The following is a 23,840-nucleotide window of genomic DNA, read 5'->3' on the forward strand; positions in this document are numbered from 1 at the left end:
AATCGCAACTCACCTTGTCACCCTCCGATATGTGTTGTGTTTTCTGGCGATTGCGATGGTGCGATGTGATGCGATCGCATATCGCAGATCGCATCATATGTGTGTGCCCCAATTTTGTGTTCCGACCAAATGGGAATCTGCGATGCGATTTAAATGAAGTCAATGGGTGAAGTATAGGCCAGCATTAAATGAAATTTTACGTGAAGAAAGAGTTTTACTTTACCGCCAGTAAGTGTCAGTAAAACAGTAAATGCAATTTACTGTGGGTTGGTAAGTTTTGGTGAAGTTTTTAATTTTATTTCAGCGGGAGTATGGGCTCAAGTAATAGTTGGTAAAAGCATTTAATTTTTATTATTTCTTTTACGGAAGCCTGGCCAGTGAAAACGTGAAGTAATTTCCTTTTGGTTGTCATATATATGTAATGTAATGTTTTTTTTTGTTGTGTTAATGAGAGTGAAGAAGGAAGAACGCAGCAGCGGGTAAGTGTATTGTAATGCACAGCAGTGCGCATGTATAGTTCTGAATATGCAAAAAAAGAACACGCAGCAGCGTATGTAATTTTTATTTTACAGCAGTGTGAAGACTTGCAAAGGGAAACATAGTAATCCTTTTGGAACTGGAACTGAAGTGTTCCTGTGTAATCCCTCTGAGAGAGGAAGAAGTCTATAATAGCACTTATTTTATTAATGAATAGAAATTTGTGGTGTGTGTGAAAACTCTGTCAGTTGCGAGTAATTTTTTTTAAAGTTTCCGCTGTGTTAAAGATCCTGTGTTATAAAATAGAGTTTTATTCTCTGTTCAATTTATTTGTTTTTGGGATTTTAACAGAAAAATCCCCAACAGTGGTATCAGAGCGTTGTTCTCTGGTCTTTTGAGTTTGAAATCACCTGAAATTTCCAACATTGTTCTCGGACTAGTCAATTGATAGATCACTCCACCATTTCTTGGATTGGAAGATAGGAAGGAATTGTTGCGCGTGAACGTCCGAAATATCTCTCATTGCAAAATTCGAGATACTTCAATAATTCACTGTATGCGCCCTATGGGGCTCATGACTGTGACACTTATACTTTATCTTTTATTTGTTTTTTTGGGTGCTTGGACACGGGTGAGATTATTGCTAATTAATTTCAAATATCGAAATTTGAAGTTGGAATTGGTGATGGGATTTGTTTTCATATTGTTTGTATATTTTTACACTAACTGTGTATGTGTGATCTTTCCACAGATTTGAATATGAGCGAGACTACTACAAATCGATTCCAAACACCAAAACCCCAGAGGCCAGAGTTGGTAATGAGACTTTCTTTCATATTGCTTGTATACTCTTACACTACTAGCTTATAAATAAAGCCTTCAAAAATTTTAACATCGGCGAAATTACTGCAAATCAAATCAATTCCACACTCTAAAAGCCAAAATTGAGAGAGTTTAATAATAACTTTTTCACGCTAGTTACAATTGCATGACATGATTATATTAAAATATCTTGAAAAAAATACTATATAAAACTTCCACAAATAAAATTTTCTCGCTGTTTGAAAAAACAAAAAAGGCAAAAAACCAACCAATTGCAATAAAACGATAATTCTGGCGGACATCAATCTTGACTAATTTATCCCCATATTTAACTACCTCCTAAAAATTCAAATTATTCTGGACTATATCTAAAATAATATTAGGAAATAAAATAATTTTGTGAAATCAATTTTTTTTGCAAAATATATCAAGAAAATAACTGCTTTGGTAAATGAGTTTTTACCCAAAAAGCTTAAAGGTCAATTTGACTTGTGGATGCCCATGTATAGGCATTATATTGAAATAATTGCAACTCTTGCAATATCGTTTTTTATAATATTGTTTTTTATTTTATCATCACTAAAATCAACCAACATTTTTGTGAATGTAGATACCCAATAATTTATATGGCATCATTTCTGGGTTGGAACACATCTGACTAGCACAAATCTATACCTCCTTTTTCATATTGATATGCTATTGAAGCGTAAATATATATTTTAAGAAAGCTTTCACGTTTCATATTAAATTGTTAAAATCTCAATAATACATTTCTTTTCATTTAACTTTTTACTCGCGGAGCCCTATAAACCATGCAACATCCATATAAAATATGGATTTATGCCGCTTTCACGTTTCATATTAAATTGTTAATAAAGTCAATAATACATTTCTTTTCATTATAATTTTTTACTCGGGGTCCTCTATAAAGCATCTTATATCTACATAAAATATGGATTATTAACTTCTATAAGAGGTTAAATCTTCGAAGATGAATATATGCGTTAAATATATAGGGCTGAACCGTATAAACCACGCTACATCCATATAAAATATTTTATAGATTTATGAGGCTTTCACCTTTCCTATTAAATTGTTAATAAGTCAATAATACATTTATTTTCATTATAGTTTTTTACTCGTGGAGCCCTATAAATCATGCTACATCTATATTTTATAGATTTATGAGGCTTTCACGTTTCATATTAAATTGTTAATAAGTCATTAATACATTTCTTTTCTTTTCATTGTGATTTTTTTAGACGTGGAGCCCTATAAACCATGCTACATCTATATAAAATATGGATTTATAAGTTCTATGATAGATAAAAACTTTAAATGTATAGGCTTAAGTAGGTGCTTAATCAAAGAGCTTCACTATTTTTATTATGAAGATTAATAACCTAGGTAATTTGTTTTTATTGGTTTATTAATAATGTGTATTTAAAAACAATAATTCATGTTTATATTACAATTTTTTTAATTCACCAATTTAACTAAAAGGGAATAAATGTCATAAACACTTATGAGATAAATTTCAACCTTGACTATTGCTAAGAATATTTTAAAATATTTCATGCATGCAGGTTAAATCGCTACCATCTGTTATCACTCAGGTTGTTCCTTGGCTCCTTAAGGGATACGGCCGAGGTAACCACAAACCAATCTTTGGGCTGTAGGTCCTAGCCTACCTGCAGTCAAAGAGGGCTCTCTCTTTAAAATTTAACTTTGTTTTGGGTTGATTTTAGGCTAGTTATGGTGTACATGGGTTTTGTTTTGATTTTGGTGGGAAGGATGATGTTTTTCAAGCAGTGTTGGGATGCATAGTGTGAGAAGTTCAAACCATTGGGCATGGAGTCATGGATTAGGGCTTGCTGTTGCGTTTTCTTGGTCGCAAGAGGAATATAGAGCAGGATCTACACATAGAACAATATCATAATGGAATAAAGATGGAATGAAGGTCAGAGATGAAAGGCAACTAAGAATCTTTCATTAACTAACAGAGAGGGAAGGTGGATGAAAGTTTGTCTAGGAGCAGTCAAGAATTCCTAAAAAACAGTCATATGTGAAAGAAACAGGGTAAACATGATCATTTAAGTATGCATATTCATAACCATTTCTGAAGAAAACATATAGAAATAACAAGAACTGAGCATAGGGTGCAGTCAAGAAAAACCTAAGCTATTCTTTTTTCTTGCTATTTAGATGGTAACACAATGGTGCATAAACATATGTAAACAGTAAACAGAGTTAGGAAAACACTTATTGAGCCATGTAGTAGCACAGGAATTCCATAGTCACTCTTTGACCATTAAATAACACAAGAGTCAGTTCTTCATCCAAAGCGTTCCAACAGTCTTTGATTACAGAGCTCTCAAAATATACAGCGCAAGTCTAGAATGAGGATTATCAACCAACCAACCCTTTAAACAATGACTTAGGGTGGTTTACATAAAGGAAAATATCAAAAACATCTATTACAACAGATCTTAAACAGATCTGAGGGAAATGAGTTTTTAACCTAAAGTTGCCCTGAAATTAATGCAAGAAGATATTTATTTGAGCTGCGCTGGAGGCAGCTGCATCGAAATGAGCTAATATGGTGTCCTTATGGCTCTGTGCTGTTCATTTAGCCATAACTATGCTTTGGGCTTTGATCCCCTGCTCTTGAGTGGCTTTGATGTGCATTAACTGTGATCTGAGAGCCTTAAATGACTTCATCGCTTTCTTTGACTTTGCTTGGGGGCCTTTAATGTTCACCTGCTTTGATATTATCGATCTGATACTCTTCGCCGCTTCACTAATACTATTAAATTTAATCTAGGCTTTATCTTTCTTCTGATACTCTTGAAACTGTCAAATAGCCCATTTTCTAAACCTACATGAAGAAATCCTGTCAAATTGTGAATTTTCGGGCCTGCTAGTAGCCGAGCAATAGGAAGCCTTCCATTTTTATCATTTTTTCTTAGCGATAATCACGCATCAAACACTGCCTCAGTTTCTCATTCTGTGCATCCTTCACTGCGATTTTCGCCCTTCGCGCCTTTTTTCGGTGATGATGTCAGCATGACGTCAACGGTGGGTCCCAATACGGCAGGGTGACATGGCGGCTGACGGAGGCAGATGCGGTGGCAGTGACACGTAGTAGTGGGGGGTCGACGCAGAGGTGATGTAGTGATGACGTGGCGCTGACGTCAGGGGCAGAGAGACAGAAGGCGGTTTGTGGTTTCATCAGACCGCCTTCTGTACGAGGGCGGTAATTGTCAGAGCCCGCCCAATGCAATAAAAGGCGGACACCTGTCTTCTGTACGGTGGAGAAATCGTTATCCTATCAGAGGCTAACTGTCAATCATCGGGGCGGCTCCGAAATCGACGAGAGCCGTTGGATCTGGGAGGGCGGATCAGAGGGCTGACGGATCGCGGAGCTGGCGGCAGGTTTATGTGCAGGGGCCCACCCAAATATTAAATTAATATTTATGTGCGGGGGGGTCAAAACTTTGGGTAATACGGGTTTTTGAGGCCTCAGAAGGGGTCCGATAACCTAAAAAAGGAATTTCACGCTTTGAAGGAGTTCAAAGGCACTTGAGAGGGGTTTTATGTGCTTTGAGAAGGGTTTATGGAAAAAAAAAAAGGGGTTTATGCCTTCGGAAAGGTCAAACACGGCCAAAGATGGATTTTATACATTTGGAGGGGAATTTTATGCATAGGAATGAGTCCTAATGCTTTTTAGTAAGGGGAAGGGGAAATAGATAGGGATTTACATAATAATGTTAGAAGTTAATATGAGAATGACAAGAAAGCGCTAAGTTCGGAGATCTTAGGCCACTTAAAAGGGAGAAATGACTTACAGAAGAAATATGAGTACCTTTTTAGAAAAGCAGATCTTTACTTAGGCAGATGTTATTCAATATGATGAGACTTAAGAGATAGCGAGTAGATCTTGACCTCTTTGGGGAGGTTAGTGAATGATTTGGGGAATAAGAAGAAGGCGGAGTTAGACATGCCTCTCTTGAGCTCCTCCAAATGAAAAATTGCCTCATAACTGTGATCTGAATAGATATAACACTTGAGAACATGAAATGGATCACATAGCTTGATTCTGCAACTACAAAACTACTTACCCAGCCTATTTACCTAGCATTTTTTCTTCTTTTGCATGGGTGCACTTGGACTGGCAGACCTTGATTATCTTCTTTTCTTTTGACTTCCCTCCTATCTAAATGTACCCTTATATCTTCCAGAGGCCTAGATTAAGCTGTTGGGCTTCTTCATTTCTCTACCTAGCTACTAATCTGCCAAGCTTAAGCTGTTTGGACAGATATTCATTCTCTATCTTCTAAAACAAGAAATTTAAACCTAGGGAAGCCAAGATTAAGCTGTTTGGCTTTCCCTTATATGTAAAACTCTTCAAAAATGGTATGATTCTTCAAAATGGGACTTCTTGGAAATATGGAACCTTGCAACATGAAAAGATGACATATTTGGCATGTAAAATAGTCAATCATGAAATATAAAACCTATTGCAATAGGAGGCTAACAGTGGCTCCACTTGGGGATGGTTTTTCAGGATGAAAAGCCAAGAACAGCAGGTCAGAATGCCTTGATCTTCACTTGTTGCTGTAAACTGAAAATTTCCTTCTTGTCAATGCCTTTCACTGAACTCTCATAAGCTGATCTGCAGTATCCTTTCGAGCTGAATTGCAAAAAAAATTACAGCTCTGCTTCTTGCCTTTTGGGTGCTTGTAAACATATTGAAATCTGCCTGAGCACTTCTTTGGAATTATTTTTAAAACAGAGATCTAAAATAGAGCTTCCCTTGATCTTTCCTTCAAAATTTGTTGCGTTGTTCCCTCTTATTGGCCTGCTATAAAAAAGTGCTAAAAATACAAATATTAATTTACAGATAATATACAGAACTGTGCCGCCTTCAACAAATGGGATCATGATAGTGCTTTAGCATTCGGCCATTGATAGGGCCTTCTTCAGTTGTGCTGCCATCCAAACTCTTCAGAAAATATGTGTTGTTGCCTTGAACAACAGAAATAATAAAGGGGCCTTTCCACAAGAAATCAAACTTGCCATGCTTTCTTTTGTCCTCTCTTCTTGAATCCCATCTTAAGACTTTGTTGCCTATGTAGAAATCTTCAGCCTTGGTTCTTTTGTTAAACATTTTCTTGTGCTTCTCTTGTAAAATCTGAGCTCTGTCGTACACTTGATCTCTTGTTTGCTGCAAATGGATGGTTTGGTTTATTCTTCTTTGGATATCATTTGGCTCTACTTGCATCTCTTGCAGCAATTTGATAACAGGGATTCCAAAAGAAGAGGGGAACTTGGCCTCCATGCCATAGACTAACTCATATGGGCTCATCCCTATGGACCTCTTGGTTGACAATCTGTCTGCCCATAGGGCATTTACAAGCTTTTTGTGCCAATTCTTCTTGTTCTCCTCCAAGACTTTCTTAATGATGTTAATCAGACTCTTGTTGGATGATTCGGCCAAGCCATTACCTTGAGGGTAATAGGCCATGGAGTGACCCAAGGTAATGTGGAATTTGTGGCAAAAACTGATCATTTTCTTGGATTTGAATGCAACAGCGTTATTTATAATGATCTTCTCAGGACAGCCAAATCTGGACAAAATGTTGGTTTCAAGGAATTGGATAATGGTGGAGTCATTGGCTTGCCTACATGGGATGGCTTCAATCCACTTGGTAAAGTAATCCATGGCTATTAGAATCCACTTATGCTGGCCAGAAGAGGATGGATGGATTTCTCCAATGAAGTCCAAACCCCATTGTTGAAAAGGCTTCTCGGTTGAAATGGGTTTAAGGGGCAAGGGCAGAAGCTTTCTTTTGCCTTCAAAGATTTGGCATTTGTGGCATGAAACAACAAACTTTCTCACATCAGCAAACAAAGAGGGCCAATAGAAGCCGGCCCTTAGTATCTTATCAGCAGTGGACTTCCAATATAAGTGCCCTCCATAGTACCCTGCATGGAATTCTTTCATGACACTGTCAGTTTCATTCATAGTTAGACAATTCAGCAATATTCCTTCATGATTTTTCCAAAATAGGGCATTATCTAAGACACAAAACTTTGATGCTTTCATCTTTAAAAATCTCTTTTTGGTTCTGGACAACCCTGGAGGAGCACATAGGTTTAACAATATAAAACATATATCAGCATACCATGGGGATTGTAAAAAAGCTTGACTGATCTGTGGAGTCGCCAGCTCCTGTTCATTGTCCAGTTGATTAATGTCTAAGGCTTGAAAATTAGTTTCGGACATCAGTTTGGCTAAACCTTGTCCCTTTATTAGCCTGGTGGGTTTTATCTCAATGTCATACTCAAGGATATTGGCAATCCACTTGCCTCTTTTGCCCTCTATGCCCTCTTGAGTTAATATGTCTTTTACAATAGCATTTGGTACATAAGCAATCACATGTGAATATAAAATTGTAAATTCTGAAATCTTTGATTGCTTTAACAAGGGCATATGCTTGCTTCTCCATAATTTGGTACTTCAAGGGTGCATCTCTAAGGACTCGGCTGAAAAATGCAATTGGTTTTTCATTTCCCTGATCATCTTTCTGAAAAGAACAACAACAATGGTGTGTTCAGATGCAAATGAAAAAATGATGAAATCCTTATCAAATTGAGGACTTGTGAGGGCTGGGGCTTGGGTTAAGGCAGATTTTATGCCCTCAAAGGCTTGCTTTGCCTCTAAAGTCCATTTCACCTTGGAATCCTTCTTTAACATTTTACTTAGCATTCTTATCAGCTCTGCCAAGTTTGGGATAAATCTCCTTAGGAAATTGATCTTTCCTACGAATGCTTGCAACTCTTTGATGTTTCTTGGATAAGGGATTTGAACGATGGTTTGAATTCTTTTAGGTTCAATTCTAATCCCATCTTTTGAAATGATATGGCCTAGTAATTTGCCTTCTTCAAGGCCAAATAAAGACTTCTTGGGGTTCAAGGAAATGCCATATTTCCTACATGTTAGGAAAACTTGCCTCAAATGTTTTAGGTGCTCTTGATTAGATTTTGAGAAAGGAGTAAGGTCATCAAGGTAAACCACTAGGAAATCATGGATTTCTTTGGCAAAATGCAATGTCCATGGCCCTTTGAAAGGTAGCACCTATATTCTTTAGTCCGGAAGGCATCTTCACATACTTAAATGTTCCCCATGGTGTTGTAAAGGTTGTCTTGTCTTGGTCATCTGGGTGAATCAGTATTTGATTAAAACCTGAAAATCCATCTAGCAAAGAAATTCTTGAAGACCCCACTACTCTTTGTAGAATATGGTCCATTTTTGGCAGTGGGTAGTGATCTTTAAGGGAGACTTGGTTCAGATTTCTTAAGTCCACACATAGTCTAATCTCCCCTGTTTTCTTCCTTGTGGGAACAAGATTGGATACCCATTCTGAAAATATAATGGGTGATATGATACCAGCTTCAAACATTCTTTTCACTTCTTTCTCAATCAAAGAGAGAAGCATAGGATTGATTCTCCTTAGTTTCTGTTTGAAGGGATTTTGATTTGGTTTTAAGGGAATGGTATGTTGAATAACATAGGTGTCATAGGACTTAAGATCCTCATAACTCCAGGCAAATACATCTTGAAACTCTTTAAATAAATCAACATATTTTGGTTTTTGATCGGGAGGCAAAGATTTAGATAGTTTAATCATTTTGGTCTTCTCTGCTATCCCGATATTATAGTCTTCCACAACAGCGTTTGAGGGCTGCATCTTTGGATTTTTGGGGACATCGTTTGAATCAAATATGTCTTCTAATGGAGTGAGGCCAGCAGGTAAAAATTTGTCCTTTAAATCAATGACTTCAGCCTCTGCTTCAGCTATTTCATCTAAATGCATTTGCTTCAACTCTTGCATGTTTTTCTCATCAAAAATGGTTGGGTGCACCATTTGATTTGCTGCTTCAGCTGTTATAGTTTGCTCATTTTGGCTCATTTGCTGTTGTGAGTCATCCATGGCATCTTCATCAATGTTTGAGCTTGAGAATTCTTGTTGTAAGGTAAGAAAATTGTTGATTTGAGCATCATCCTCAAACACTTGCCAATCTTTGATATTGTTAGGGACAGTAGGCCTGTGCTTTATCTGAGCAGTAAAGTGGTAATTGGGCTCAAAGGGAAGCTTGCAAGTGCTAGCAAAAGTAGCTAGACTATGAGCATGCATGTTATCGTTTCTAGAAATCTTAGCAAGCCTGGATTCGGTGAAGGAATTGAGTATTTATATGGCAGCAGACCTATAAGCTCTTAGCCTACGGTCATTAGTAACAAAGTTACCTTTCATCTGTTGAATGATTAAATCAGAGCACCTAGAATGGACACTTTTGCAGCTCCTAGAGCTTTGAGCATTTTGAGGCCTAAAAAGAGAGCCTCATACTCTGCCATTTTGTTGGTGCATTTTAAGTTTAGTCTGTAAGCATGACCCTCTACATGGCGGTTATGTGTATTGTGAATCCATATTCCTGCCCCTGCTCCTAGCTTATTAACAGAACCATCAAACTCTAAATACCATGTGATCTCTTGCTTGTGGTTAGTATTAAGAGTTTCCGTCATTTTAGGATTGGGCGGACCTAGGTTTTGTGCTTCATATGGTTCTTCTTGTATGCTGGTTGCACTAATTGTTTTAACAGTTTCATGGGTGTGGGAAATTGACTCTTGATTGATGCATGTTTCTTGTTCTAAAGGCAAAGGCTTCTCATCAGTGGGAGGGTAGCTTTCATCATTGAACAATATAAAGAAATCCATATCAGAATGGATTGAGTAAATGGGAAAGTTTTGGGGTTTCTCCTCACTACCTACCACACTTCATCAATGTTTCTCTATACAGTCTCTTCGGTTGCCCAAAGACTGAAATAGTGGCATAGGAGAGGTCTAGTTGGAGAGATCCTTGGAGTTTTGCTCCCCAAGATCTTGATAAGAGCATACCATACTTTGGTGGAATGTCAGCAACCACCACGTCCATTAGGATCGTTTTGTTGGGAAATTGGACTAAACACACACAAAGGTCTTTGATTAAGCCTAAACACTTGACCTGACTAGAATCAAACGAGAATAAGTCTTTGTAGGGTCTAATGACATCAAGGTTTAACTTCTCCATTACAGCTTTGGGCATTAGATTGTGTGAAGCACCTGAATCAAACATAGCATTGTGCAACACTTTATCATGAATGTGCAAACTGACATAAAAGCGTAGAATAACTCTATGTCCTGATTTACCATTGACTTTAGGACCAAAAAGTAATTCAGGTTGATTATCTAAGACATTAACATCATCCCTTTTCTCTGGAATTTGCAGCAATCTTTTGATTTGCTGTCTGTACACATCATGTTTGGCAAGCTCAGAGAGAGGAATAGATATCTTTAATTTACCAATTTCTGCTTCTAAATCGAACGGTTTTTCTGACTATGTTTTAGTATTGTGACTGGCAAATTTTCCCTTTTCAATTGTACCTTTAGTGATTTTCTCTTGGTTATGAGTGACTTCTTGAGATTGTTCTATTTTGGGAAGGCTTTGAGGAGTGCTACTTACATTGTCTTTTGAGGGAAAGGATACAAAAGGCTGGTTATTAGAGGGCTGCATGTCAGATACATCCTCTATGGTCACTTCTTTTAATTTTGGGTCTGTTTTATCAGCAGGTTCTGTGATAGCGGCCTTGTATTTTACTTTCTTAGGTTGCTTGGCATCCTTTGGCTTGATGGGATCAGACACATCAATGGTTCTTGTTCTTAATTTGTATTGTTTATGGACTTCATAGACAGCTGAATCATAGCCTTGTTTGAAGTCAAATGACTCTCCAGACTTGGTCTGAAATTGATTTATATCATGGTCATCTTGGTCTTCTTTGGTTAGAAATACTTGTTGTTCACTTTTCAAACACATCAAGTTTATGTGAGTGTCCTCTATCTGCTCACTAGATGTGGATGCTTCAGCATAGTTTTCATGAAAAGGAGGTCTTATATCATGGTCAGGACTTGCCCTTCCAACGTTTGGGTTCTGATTTTTTCTAAAGTTTGGATTTCTGATAGGATTGTTTTGCTGTCCTTCCCACGAGGATTTTCTTTCAATAGTTCCCATTATATTTTCAAAGGTGTCCATACCTTTGATGATTGTGTCCAATTTTTGCTCAAAGGCTGAAGGTTCATCTTTGAAAGTGGTTCTTCTCTCAGCTCTTGCTCTATTTCGCTTGGAAATCAGATTTGCCTCCACACTAACAGCTACATTCTCCATGTCTGCTAAGGTTTGAGGGGCTCTTTCCCTTAACTGATAAGCCATGTCTAAATCAAATCCATCAGGGAATTTGTATAAAGCAAGGTCAGGTGGATGTCTAAGGTTTTGTGGAATACCGTTATAAACATTGTTAAACCTGGCACAATAGTCTAAGACAGCTTCTTGAGGGCCTCTTTTGATAGTGTCATACTCGGATAATATGTGCAGAGGGTCCTTCTTCTACTCCCATCTGTTAATAAATGTTTGGTAAAGGACCTCTGGGTCAGCTATGGAATTTGCAGCAAGTGCTCTAAACCAAGGCCTTACATCTCCTGTTAAACTTTGGACAAAAATCTTCATTCTTACACTATCATAATCTATTTCATAACTCTCAAAATAGTCCTGCATTTTCTTGGTATGTTGCAGGGCTCTGCCAGAACCAGTGGCATCAAAGTAAGTGATTTTGGTTTGATAGTCCTGAGGCATAGCCCTTGGATTTGAAGGTAATTGTAAGGGTGCATATCTGTTAGCCATATTTACAGGGATAAGTGGAACGACTGGAACAGCTGGAAGAGTTGTAATAACAGTGGTGGTAGTGGTAGTATGCACAATGAATGGAGGTGTTGAAGAGGTGCTTGGAGAAGTGGATGATGAACAAGGGAAAGTAGGGGTTGAACGAAACAAAACTTTAACAGTGGTTGGAAAACAGCTTGGCTGAACTGTTTCAGGACTAGAATCAACTACCTCTTCCTGTTTTTGTTTGCTAAGGTTTCTAGAGATTAAATTGGGATTTTCAAAAACAGCTGGTGGATTTGGGTCTGGGTTTGACCTGGTATAACGAGTTTTCCTCTTTGGAGCCAGCTTCTAACTTGTTTTTTGGAATTTTCTGAATAAGTTCCCCAGTAGAGTCGCCAATGATGTTATCACTCAGGTTGTCCCTTGGCTCCTTAAGGGATACGGCCGAGGTAACCACAAACGAATATTTGGGCTGCAGGTCCTAGCCTACCTGCAGTTAGAGAGGGCTCTCTCTTTAAAATTTAACTTTCTTTTGGGTTGATTTTAGGCTAGTTATGGTGTACATGGGTTTTGTTTTGATTTTGGTGGGAAGGATGATGTTTTTCAGGCAAAGTTGGAATGCATAGTGTGAGAAGTTCAAACCATTGGGCGTGGAGTCATGGATTAGGGCTTGCTATTGCGTTTTCTTGGTCACAAGAGGAATATAGAGTAGGATAGCTACACATAGAACAATATCAGGCTGGAATAAAGATGGAATGAAGGTCAGAGATGAAAGGCAAATAAGAATCTTTCATTAACTAATATAGAGGGAAGGTGGATGAAAGTTTGTCTAGGATCAGTCAAGAATTCCTAAAAAACAGTCATGTGTGAAAGAAACAGGGTAGACATGATCATTTAAGTATGCATATTAATAACCATTTCTGAAGAAAACATATAGAAATAACAAGAACTGAGCATAGGGTGTAGTCAAGAAAAACCTAAGCTATTCTTTTTTCTTGCTATTTAGATGGTAACACAATGGTGCATAAACATATGTAAATAGTAAACAGAGTTAGGAAAACACATATTCAACCATGTAGTAGCACAGGAATTCCACAATCACTCTTTGACCATTAAATAACACAATAGTCAGTTCTTCATCCAAAGCGTTCCAACAGTCTTTGATTACAGAGCTCTCAAAATATACAGCGCAAGTCTAGAATGAGGATTATCAACCAACCAACCCTTTAAAAAATGAATTAAGGTGGTTTATATAGAGGAAAATATCAAAAATATCTATTACAACAGATCTTAAACAGATCTGAGGGAAATGAGTTTTTTAACCTAATCTTGTCCTGAAATTAATGCAAGAAGATATTTATTTGAGCTGCGCTGGTGGCAGCTGCATTGAAATGAGTTAATATGGTGTCCTTATGGCTGTGTGCTGTTCATTTAACCATAACAATGCTTTGGGCTTTGATCCCCTGCTCTTGAGTGGCTTTGATGTGCATTAACTGTGATCTGAGAGCCTTAAATGGCTTCATCGCTTTCTTTGACTTTGCTTGGGGGCCTTTAATGTTCACCTACTTTGATATTGTCGATCTGATACTCTTTGTCGCTTCACTGATACTCTTTAATTTAATCTGGGCCTTATTTTTCTTCTGATACTCTTGAAACTGTCAAATTGCCCATTTTCTAAACCTACATGAAGAAATCCTGTCAAATTGCGAATTTTCGGCCCTGTTGGTAGCCGAGCAATAGGCAACCTTCACTGCGATTTTCGCCCTTCGCGCCTTTTTCAGTGATGACGTCAGCGGTGGGTCCCAGTATGGCAAGGTGATGTGGTAGTACGGTAGGGTGATGTGGCGGCTGACGGAGGCAGATGCGGTGGTAGTGACACGTAGCAGTGGGGGGTAGATGCAGAGGTGACGTAGTGATGACATGGCACTGATGTCAGGGGTGGAGAGACAAAAGGCGGTTTATGGTTTCATCGGACCGCCTTCTGTACGAGGGCGGTAATTGTCAGAGCCCGCCTGATGCAATAAAATGTGGACACCTGTCTTCTGTACGGTGGAGAAACCACTAGCCTATCGCAGGCTAACTGTCGATCGTCGGGGCAGCTCCGAAATTGCCGAGAGTCGTTGGATCTGGGAGGGCGGATCGGAGGGCTGACGGAGCGCGGAGCTAGTGGCAGGTTTATGTGCGGGGACCCGCCCGAATATTAAATTAATATTTATGTGCGGGGGGCTCAAAACTTTGGGTAATATAGGTTTTTGAGGCCTTGGAAGGGGTCTGATAACCTAAAAAAGGAATTTCACTCTTTCGAGGAGTTCAAAGGCACTTGAGAGGGGTTTTATGTGCTTTGAGAAGGGTTTATGGCAAAAAAAAATGAGTTTATGCCTTGGGAAAGGTCAAACATGGCCAAAGATGGATTTTATACATTTGGAGGGGAATTTTATGCATAGAAATGAGTCCTAATGCTTTTTAGTAAGGGGAAGGGGAAATAGATAGGGATTTACATAATAATATTAGAAGTTAATATGAGAATGACAACAAAGCACTAAGTTCAGAGATCTTAGGCCACTTAAAAGGGAGAAATTACTTACAGAAGAAATGTGAGTACCTTTTCAGCAAAGAAGATCTTTACTTACGCATATGTTATGGAATATGATGAGACTTAAGAGATAGCGAGAAGATCTTGACCTCTTTGGGGAAATTAGTGAATGATTTGGGGAATAAGAAGAAGGGGGAGTTAGACATGCCTCGCTTGAGCTCCTCCAAATGAAAAATTGTCTCATAACTGTGATCTGAATATATATAACACTTGAACATGAAATGGATCACATAGCTTGATTCTGCAACCACAAAACTACTTACCCAACCTATTTACCTAGCATTTTTTCTTCTTTTGCATGGGTGCACTTGGACTGGCAGACCCTGATTATCTTCTTTTCTTTTGACTGCCCTCCTATCTAAATGTACCCTTATATCTTCCAAGGGCCCAAATTAAGCAGTTGGGCTTCTTCATTTCTCTACCTAACCACTGATCTGCCAAGCTTAAGCTGTTTGAATTAATATTCATTCTCTATCTTCTAAAACAAGCAATTTAAACCTAGGGAAGCCAAGATTAAGCTGTTTGGCTTTCCCTTATCTATAAAACTCTTCAAAAATTGTATGATTCTTCAAAATGGGACTTCTTGAAAATATGGAACCTTGCAGCATGAAAAGATGACATATTTGGCATGTAAAATAGTCAATCATGAAATATGAAACCTATTGCAATAGGAGGCTAACACCATCCACCTAATATCTTAGTCCATATATAAATTAAATGACCCCTAACTAAAGATAGGCATATACCTATCTTTCGTATCCATCAAATAATTGAAATAATTGCCAACCCATTTTTAACCACCTAATGTGGTTAGTCATAATGACAAAACATCAAAACACTTACTTCATATTACATTTCATATTGCTAAAATTTAAAAATACTAAAATTATAGCTTCTTTATTATCATTATTATTCACCAAAAAAATTAATATATAAATTAAACATATATACATATAAAAAAACATGGAACATGATTCTTATCAATGGAAATTTAATAACTAGCCCATCCATATAAATTAAAGGGTGGAAAATGCTAATAAGTATCAATCCATAATAAACATCAAAACATGTACTTCATATTACATACCATGTTGCTAAAATTGAAAAATCATAAAACTAACTAAATTATAATTTTATCTTAAATAATAGTAATACCAATAACAATAATAATAATAATAATGATGATAATAATTATTATTATTATTAAAATCTAATATGTAAATTAACATATATACATTTGAAAAAATATGGAACAAATTATTATTAATGAATATTTACTTTTTTTTATGATGGAAATTTAATCTTATTTTCTAATATTCTTAATGTATAAATAAATTTTGTTATAATATTATCATGTATCAAAATCATAACTCCTTTCATATAATAATACCTTACCTAACATTTTTTTATTTATCAATATAATTAAAAAGAAAAAATACTTTAACATACCTATTATCATAATTATTACTTATTAAATTTTACAATTTTAACAACTTTATTTCAAAATACACCATCTATAAATATAAATTATTAATAAAATTTAACGATTAAAAAAATAATAATAACTGATTAATGAACAGAATTAGACCTTTAAAAAATATATAAACTCATTAAAAAACGATCATATATATTTATTAACTGAATAAAAAATATTTTCTTTGCAATAGGGAAAAAATCGAAAATCCAATAAATTGAACTTTGAAAATTGTATTTTATCATACTATATATACTTAGATAATCAAAATCCGGTCAATTTGATTAAGACTATCTAATCATGTTTTAATTATCAAATTTTGCTTTAATATAACTTTGAACCCAGAATAGTATATGAAGCAAACATCTTTGAAACCTTGTGTGAATTTCTGATAGGTCTGTATATTAAAAAAAAAAAAAAGTAAATGATTCAATGGACGCTTCTTTATCACAAGTTAAATAAAAATATTTTTTTACAGTTATTTATGGATATTATTGAAATTAATTTATAATTATTATTCAAATTATTATTGAATTATTTTTTTTTATTATTCTTTATTATTAAACTAAAAAACAAAGTTAAGGATATTTCAACATTAAATATGTTATAAAATATGTTTAAAAAATGTTGAAATGCAAAATTCTTTTGTGAATTTGTTATAGCTTCGTCTATATTCTATGCGTAGTTTAAAAACTTCTATATCTAAAATATAAAAAATTGAAACTATTTATAAAGTTGAACTTCCCATATATTTAGACATAGTTAAACTTAAAATTTTTGGATAGGATACTAATATTGTTGAATATTCATTTCACTTATATCTCTAATTATTATCTAATATTTTCTAATTATTATCTAATATTTTCTATATTTATTTTATATTACCTAATATTTTCTAATTATTATCTAATATTTTCTATATTTTATTGTATATGATTTATCTAATTATTATTTAATATTTTCTATATTTTATTGTATATTACCTAATATTTTCTAATTATTATGTAATATTTTCTATATTTTATTGTATATGATTTATGAATAAAGATGGTATAGATTATTATAGATTTTTCTGTCCATTAATTTTAGGTGGATATTTATTTAATTAAGTTTCTTAAAATTATTTCTTACATATGTGCTATAATTTCTAAATTATTAATTTCAATATTTTATTTTAGGGTTTCTTAATATTATTTTTACATTATTTATATTTATGATAAACTAATATAATTATGTGTAGTGAGTCTCTACCTTTTAGATAGATTACCCTCAAACCAAAAAACCTTCCAACATTTTCACTCTACTTTTTTTTGTCGGTCAAAAACTTTCTATTAATTTAGGTGTCTTTCTTGGCAAGTATACATTAGATGTAATTTTGTTTAGGTTTTAACTAATTATAGTTAGATTAGGGTGGGAGAATCCGTGTTGCCAAAGCTTGTCAGTGCCATCTCCTACATCTATGTGGACATATTCGGATGAGACAATTGATAAATTTTCCTATCAAATGAAAATGATTAACATTGAAAGAAATGTTTTTAGAGGTAGTCTTTGATATGCTCTCATATTTACATGTAAATCTCAAATTGGACTCACCTAATAAGTTTTAAACGTCGGATGGAAACAAATCACAAATTCTTCCACATTTGGTTCAAATCGACCAACCTATATGGATTCACTTTTTCATACAATCAAATCCCAGGATGGAAGGGATGCAATGGACAACGTGCTACCGTTTCAGAAACTAAGAATATCAAGAGCTAGACATCTATCTAATCTAATATTTCTTTAAAAAAAAATTGCAGAGATAAAAAATATCACTCCCAATTTCGCTTTTTTTAACCATCGTCTTCGAAGTGGTCGGAACATCGCTATCTTCAGAAAACTCAGTGAAACCCTTATTAAAAATCTTCCAGATTTCAATTAATTCAGACTTCTCAACGACTTTTCCATTTACATCTCATGCTCTCCTCGACTATTCACTTCGACCTATGGCAGAATCTGGACGTGCCCACATTTACCGAAGCTGAAACATGGTTTAACGCTAGGACTAATAAGAAAATGAACAAAATTAACATGATCTCTCTTCAGAATTCCTTCTCCACCAAAGTCAACCGCTCCTCCAACACTGTTTTTCGCTCCTCCAGCACGGATTTTAAGCACTCCTCCAACACCAGTCTTAAACGTTCCTCTGTTCACAATCATTCAGACAGCCACACACCCGAACGCAGCTTTGAAGCCGACAATGATCACGATCATTCAAATAGATCTTCTGAGTCAAAAAATGATGTTAATCGATCTTGCAGATCCCCTTAGTCCAAAATCCCCACCGTTATCAACTTGTCTCACTTAATTTTGGACAATCCCACAATATCGCTCCTTGAAAAAGGGTTAAACTTTGCCATATCCCCTGGGAAGATTTCCGTTGAAGAAATAATAATCAAGACCGAGGTAGCCATTACACACATTGATTCATCCAAGACAGAAGAAATAAGACATGATCAATCCCATAATATCGCTGCTTGAAAAAGGGTTAAACTTTGCCATATCCCCTGAGAAGATTTCGGTTGAAGAAATAATAAGCAAGACCGAGGTAGCCATTTCATCCATGACAGAAGAAATAAGACATGATATATCCCAAATACTTAAGCACGCCAAGCCTCCAGCTCACACCATAACAAGGGTGAACGATCTGCGTTAAAAAGACCTTAGAAGTGACAAAAGCATCGTAATCTTGAAAGCAGACAAGGGAAATGCAACTGTCATTATGAATAGATCGGATTACAAAAAAAAGATGAGGATTACCTTAATCTCAATGGCTGATATAAAATATTGGACAAGGATCCTAGTAATAAAATACTTCGCCAAGTGGTTAAAAAGATTAAAGAATCCTCTGTAGATAATATAACAAAAAAAGAAAATTACCTCTAATAGTGCTATCATCCCCATGATATACAAAGCATCCAAAATCCAAATAGCCGACATCCCATTGAAACCTATAGTTAACACTATAGGTTGTCCCACCTACTTATTGGTGAAATTACTTGCTAAGAAACTTTGACCTCTCTCTGGTAATTCACCCTCATTTGTTAAAAACTCGACCTCGTTCATCGACTGGATTAAAGAACTGGAAATTAAAGATGAAAAAATCCTCATCAGCTTTGACATTGTATCTCTATTATACTATGATCATTGTTGATGAAGCCCTTAATGTTATAAGCAACAAGATTTACCATGAAACCGTAGACCTCATCAGAATTTGCATTAAGTCTTCTTTCTTCGGTTTCAAAGGGAAAATCTATGAATTAAGTCTTTATAAGCAACAAGATTTACCATGAAGCTGTAGACCTCATCAGAATTTGCCTTAAGTCTTCCTTCTTTCGGTTTCAAAGGGAAAATCTATGAATTAAGTCTTTCTTCTTCAGTTTAAGAGGGAAAATCTATAAATGAATTCATGGTGTTTCGTTGGGCTTGCCCTTGTCTCCAATAATTGCTAATATATACATGGAACACTTTGAAGAAAAGTCATTGAACTCTTTTCCACTCACCAGAGATGAATGCAAAGATATGTTCATGACATATTCACAAAATGGTGTCATGGAAAAAAGAAACTGGAAGAATTTCTATCACACATCAATAGCCTCTTTAAGCACATTGAATTCACCATTGAAATTGAGAAAGACAACCAACTCCCTTTCCTAGACATCTTTCTCACTAGAAATAATGTTAAAATTAGTCACCAAGTATTTAGGAAACATACTCACATTGATAAATATTTGCATGCTAAATCTCATCATCACCCTAAACAAAATATTGGTGTCATCAAACCCCAACAACTAGAGCTTCTAGAATACCTGACCCTAAACATTTGAGGAATGAGCTAAACCATCTTCACAAAGCTTTTCAAAATAATTGTTGTAACAAGAAAACTATCAGCCAAGCCATTAAAAAAACCTAAAAACAAACTCAAAAAGGAAAACCCTTAAACAATACTAAAGTATCCTTTCCCTATCAAAAAATTGTTTGAATCTATTAAAGAGTCAATCTATCTAAGACAACAAAAAGGAGTATACTCAATTCCTTGTTCTTGAGGAAATGAATACATTGGTGAAACAGGTAGGTCAGTTTTCATAAGAGTAAAAAAATACATAGCTGATATATCTAGGAATAGGTCAAAAAATATTCCCTTCTTGAACACGCGTGCCCCTCCTTTCACTACATTTGTATCGAAAATGCCAAGCTAATTCATAAAGAAGACCAATATCTAAAGAGAAAAATAAAGGAATCCATTAAAATAGAAAAGAGACTTGACAGAGTAAACTAGGATGATAGCCTAAAATTAAGCAAGACTTGGAAACCTATTTTACATAAAATCAGAAATTATAAACCATAATTAACTTTTCACCTCATTCATTTCCCATATAATTAACATTTAACTATTAACATTTCAATATTCTTCCATATAACATTATTATCCCACTTCTTTTCCATTGAAACCTATATTATCTAACTAATTATTATAATTAAAATTTTTAAAATCAAATTAAAAAATAAAAAATAAAAATTAAAAATATATAATAAATAAATAATATAATATAATATAATATATTAAATAAATAACTCTTATAAGCCGACATAAGCTCATTTTTCTCCCAGACTATTAATATGCTGTGATATTCACAATTGTGGTATGCAATTTCCTTGAGGATGGAACCTAGTAAGTCTGAAATGTTAGATAAAAAACAAATCAGAGGTTTTTCGACATTTTGTCCATAGCTCACTTGTAAATTATACCATCTCAATTGTTAAAAATAACAAGTGTTGCATGCAGTTGGTAGTCCCTGCCTATATAACCGAAAAATTAGCAAGTTATCTGAAAAGAAATTCTCGTGGGGTTGGGGTTGACCCAGTATGTATTACAATTGTTGCCACTCATATTTAGTTATAACATTAAAAACACTTTAAAAATAATATTATTAATATTATATAATATTTATAATTAAAATTAACCAATATATATATTCATTTTAATTTTTTATTATAATATAAAATATTTTTGTTTTATTTTATTTAAAAAAATAAGTATTTCAATTAGAAATTGAACACATAAAATTTTACATCTCCCTAATATTATGAAAGTCTCATATCAACGACAATTTTCAAAAAAGCTATTTGGGGTTCTTGTTTACATTATTTTCTTATACACATTATTAAATAGATATGTTGACATACTTTATAATAATTTCAAAAATCAAAATATTATTATGATTTATGTTTTATTATTTATATTAATTTTAAATTAATTATAAAACTTATAGCATTTTTAAACTGTAATTAACAAAGTTAAATAAATATGAGTAAAATCAAGGATTTCACTTAGCTTATGCTCATCGTATTTTCGAAACCTTTCAAAATTTACAATACAAAATCAAGTTACAAAATCAAGTTCCACCAACTACGTGTAATTGTGATTGTTGTCGTTGTCCAATATTGTTGCTGGGTTGAAATCACATTTTATTGAGTTAATAGTAAGAAAATTGGTGATAACATGTGTAGCAGGAACCCTATGAATGAGGGAATGTCTAACAAAAGCACGATATCGACATGTGAGCTTAGCTAAGCATGTGTGTCTGTGGCCCGTGTCATGGTGACCCGATAGGATTGGAATGTCTGCAACTGGAGGAGTAATATCTTACCTGTGTTAGAAGGCCATCAAGAAAAACCAAACACATAGTTAGTATGTCAGGAGGAGTAATATCTTACCTGTGTTAGAAGGGCATCAAGAAAAACCAAACACATAGTTAGTATGTCAGAAGACCACAGGATGAAACTAATCCTGTCATTGCTTCCTTTTTCAGCATGGTTCGTGTTTATGTTTGGTTGGATTGCGAGCTGACCGCTGGCCTCGGCACACAACCAACTTACTCATAGTAGAGCAATCTGCTTGGCCAAAACGTTGTGCAGTAAGGAAAACAAATTCACTAGCTACCCTAACTACCCCAAGAGAAACGTCCTCATGCTTCTATATTTTATCGGTTTGATGGCCGAATATTTGGGGAATATATTAACGTTTGATTATCTAATATTTGGGGAATATTTTATCTGTTTGATTGCCTAATATTTGGTGAATATCTTATCTATGTGATTGCCTAATATTTAGAGAATATCTTATAGATTTAAAGAATTATGTCGTGTCACTTAACAAGTGAACAAAGTAATTTTGTTTGGCAACAGTTCAATAGTTTATTTTTAATATGGTTTTTAATAATTAATTTTGTATTTTTGTGATATAATTTGGCTAGTATATTTATCTAATACAGGTTCCTTACCACTCTAATTTTCAAATATTTAATATATATTTTTCTAAACTCATGTATAAATCTAAAGATTTAAATTTAAATAATCCTCATAGACAACACCTCATTTTCATAATTAATAAATTCAATATTATGTAAAACCATTTTAGAATTCTGATTTACAATATATTAAATTAAAAAACCACGGCTTTTGCTTCACTCATACGCAATTGAATAATGATTTCAGTACGACACATTCATACACCAACTCTAATGCAATGCGAATACATTCATACAAGGTGTTCTACGTGGAGATGTATAATTAACTCAAGAGAAGCGATATATCTATTCTCAGCATCAAAAGCAAAACAAAAAATCTATTCCTAGCATAAGTGTCTGTTTTTTACCACTCCCTTAACTCTAATCTCAATCTCTTTATTTTCTTTTTATTTTGGGAATACGCATTACATTTCAGTCCTTAGTAGCAAATTAAATATAAACCAAAGAAACAGGGTTTAATGGCAGTCTACTGAAATTATTTAGGATTGAGTCTTACCGTGGGTTTTACAGGGGAAATGTCATTTGGAAATGAGCATATCTGAGTGATAATATATTATATACGATGCAGCGGACTGAGTCCACAACGAGATGAGAGGAACGTTGAATTTCTTGGCAATGAGCACCGTCCATGGCAGAAACGAATCTGCAATGATGCGGGAAATTTGATTGTCCTCCTGTTTGTTCAGCGTCTCGATTACTTCGTCCACTGGCTGCATCATTGTATTGAGAGTAAACTGTAAAAATCCTTCGTTGTACAAAGACCTATCAAAATCCATGGCCAAGTTATTTGAAATCTCTGCACAGCGAATGTCTAAAGCAGTTGTTTGAACAACATTGTTGATGTATGCTTGCGAATCAGATGAAGAACATGGTAACATATTGGACTATGAGCATTAACCATTAAACTTACCTCACTTGGAGCGATTCTCACAGTCAATCATGTGTTTTTTGCAGCGATTCTCACGCATGTCTTTTCTGCTCTCAGTGCTTGCCTTGTCTTCTGTGGTGCAGGCGCAGATGAAAGGAGTCTCCATTTCTGCCACTCCTCCATTGCTGCCACTCCTGCCACTGTAGACTTCGGCTCTGAAATAAGGATGGAAAATAATACATTCAAACATTGTAATTATAGTCATAATAGAAATATTATTTTCTTAACTGTCTTCAAAAAACGAATGTAACCATTACCAGCCAGGATTTGAAATTCACCACCCTCGGTGACATATACAAACATGAAACCCCGGTTGACATGCCGGTATAAAAACAGAAAGTTTATAAAGACCGGAGGGCCGCATAGAAAACCTTAACTATCACAAGTGTTTACAGTTTTCGAAAAAGCTTAAGCAAAAGCTTGTGATATTACAGAC

The sequence above is a fragment of the Pinus tabuliformis genome, chromosome X (genome assembly GCF_031772625.1).
Source record: "Pinus tabuliformis cultivar Carrire ecotype Pingquan chromosome X, CPIR1, whole genome shotgun sequence".
NCBI classification, from domain to species: Eukaryota; Viridiplantae; Streptophyta; class Pinopsida; order Pinales; family Pinaceae; genus Pinus; species Pinus tabuliformis.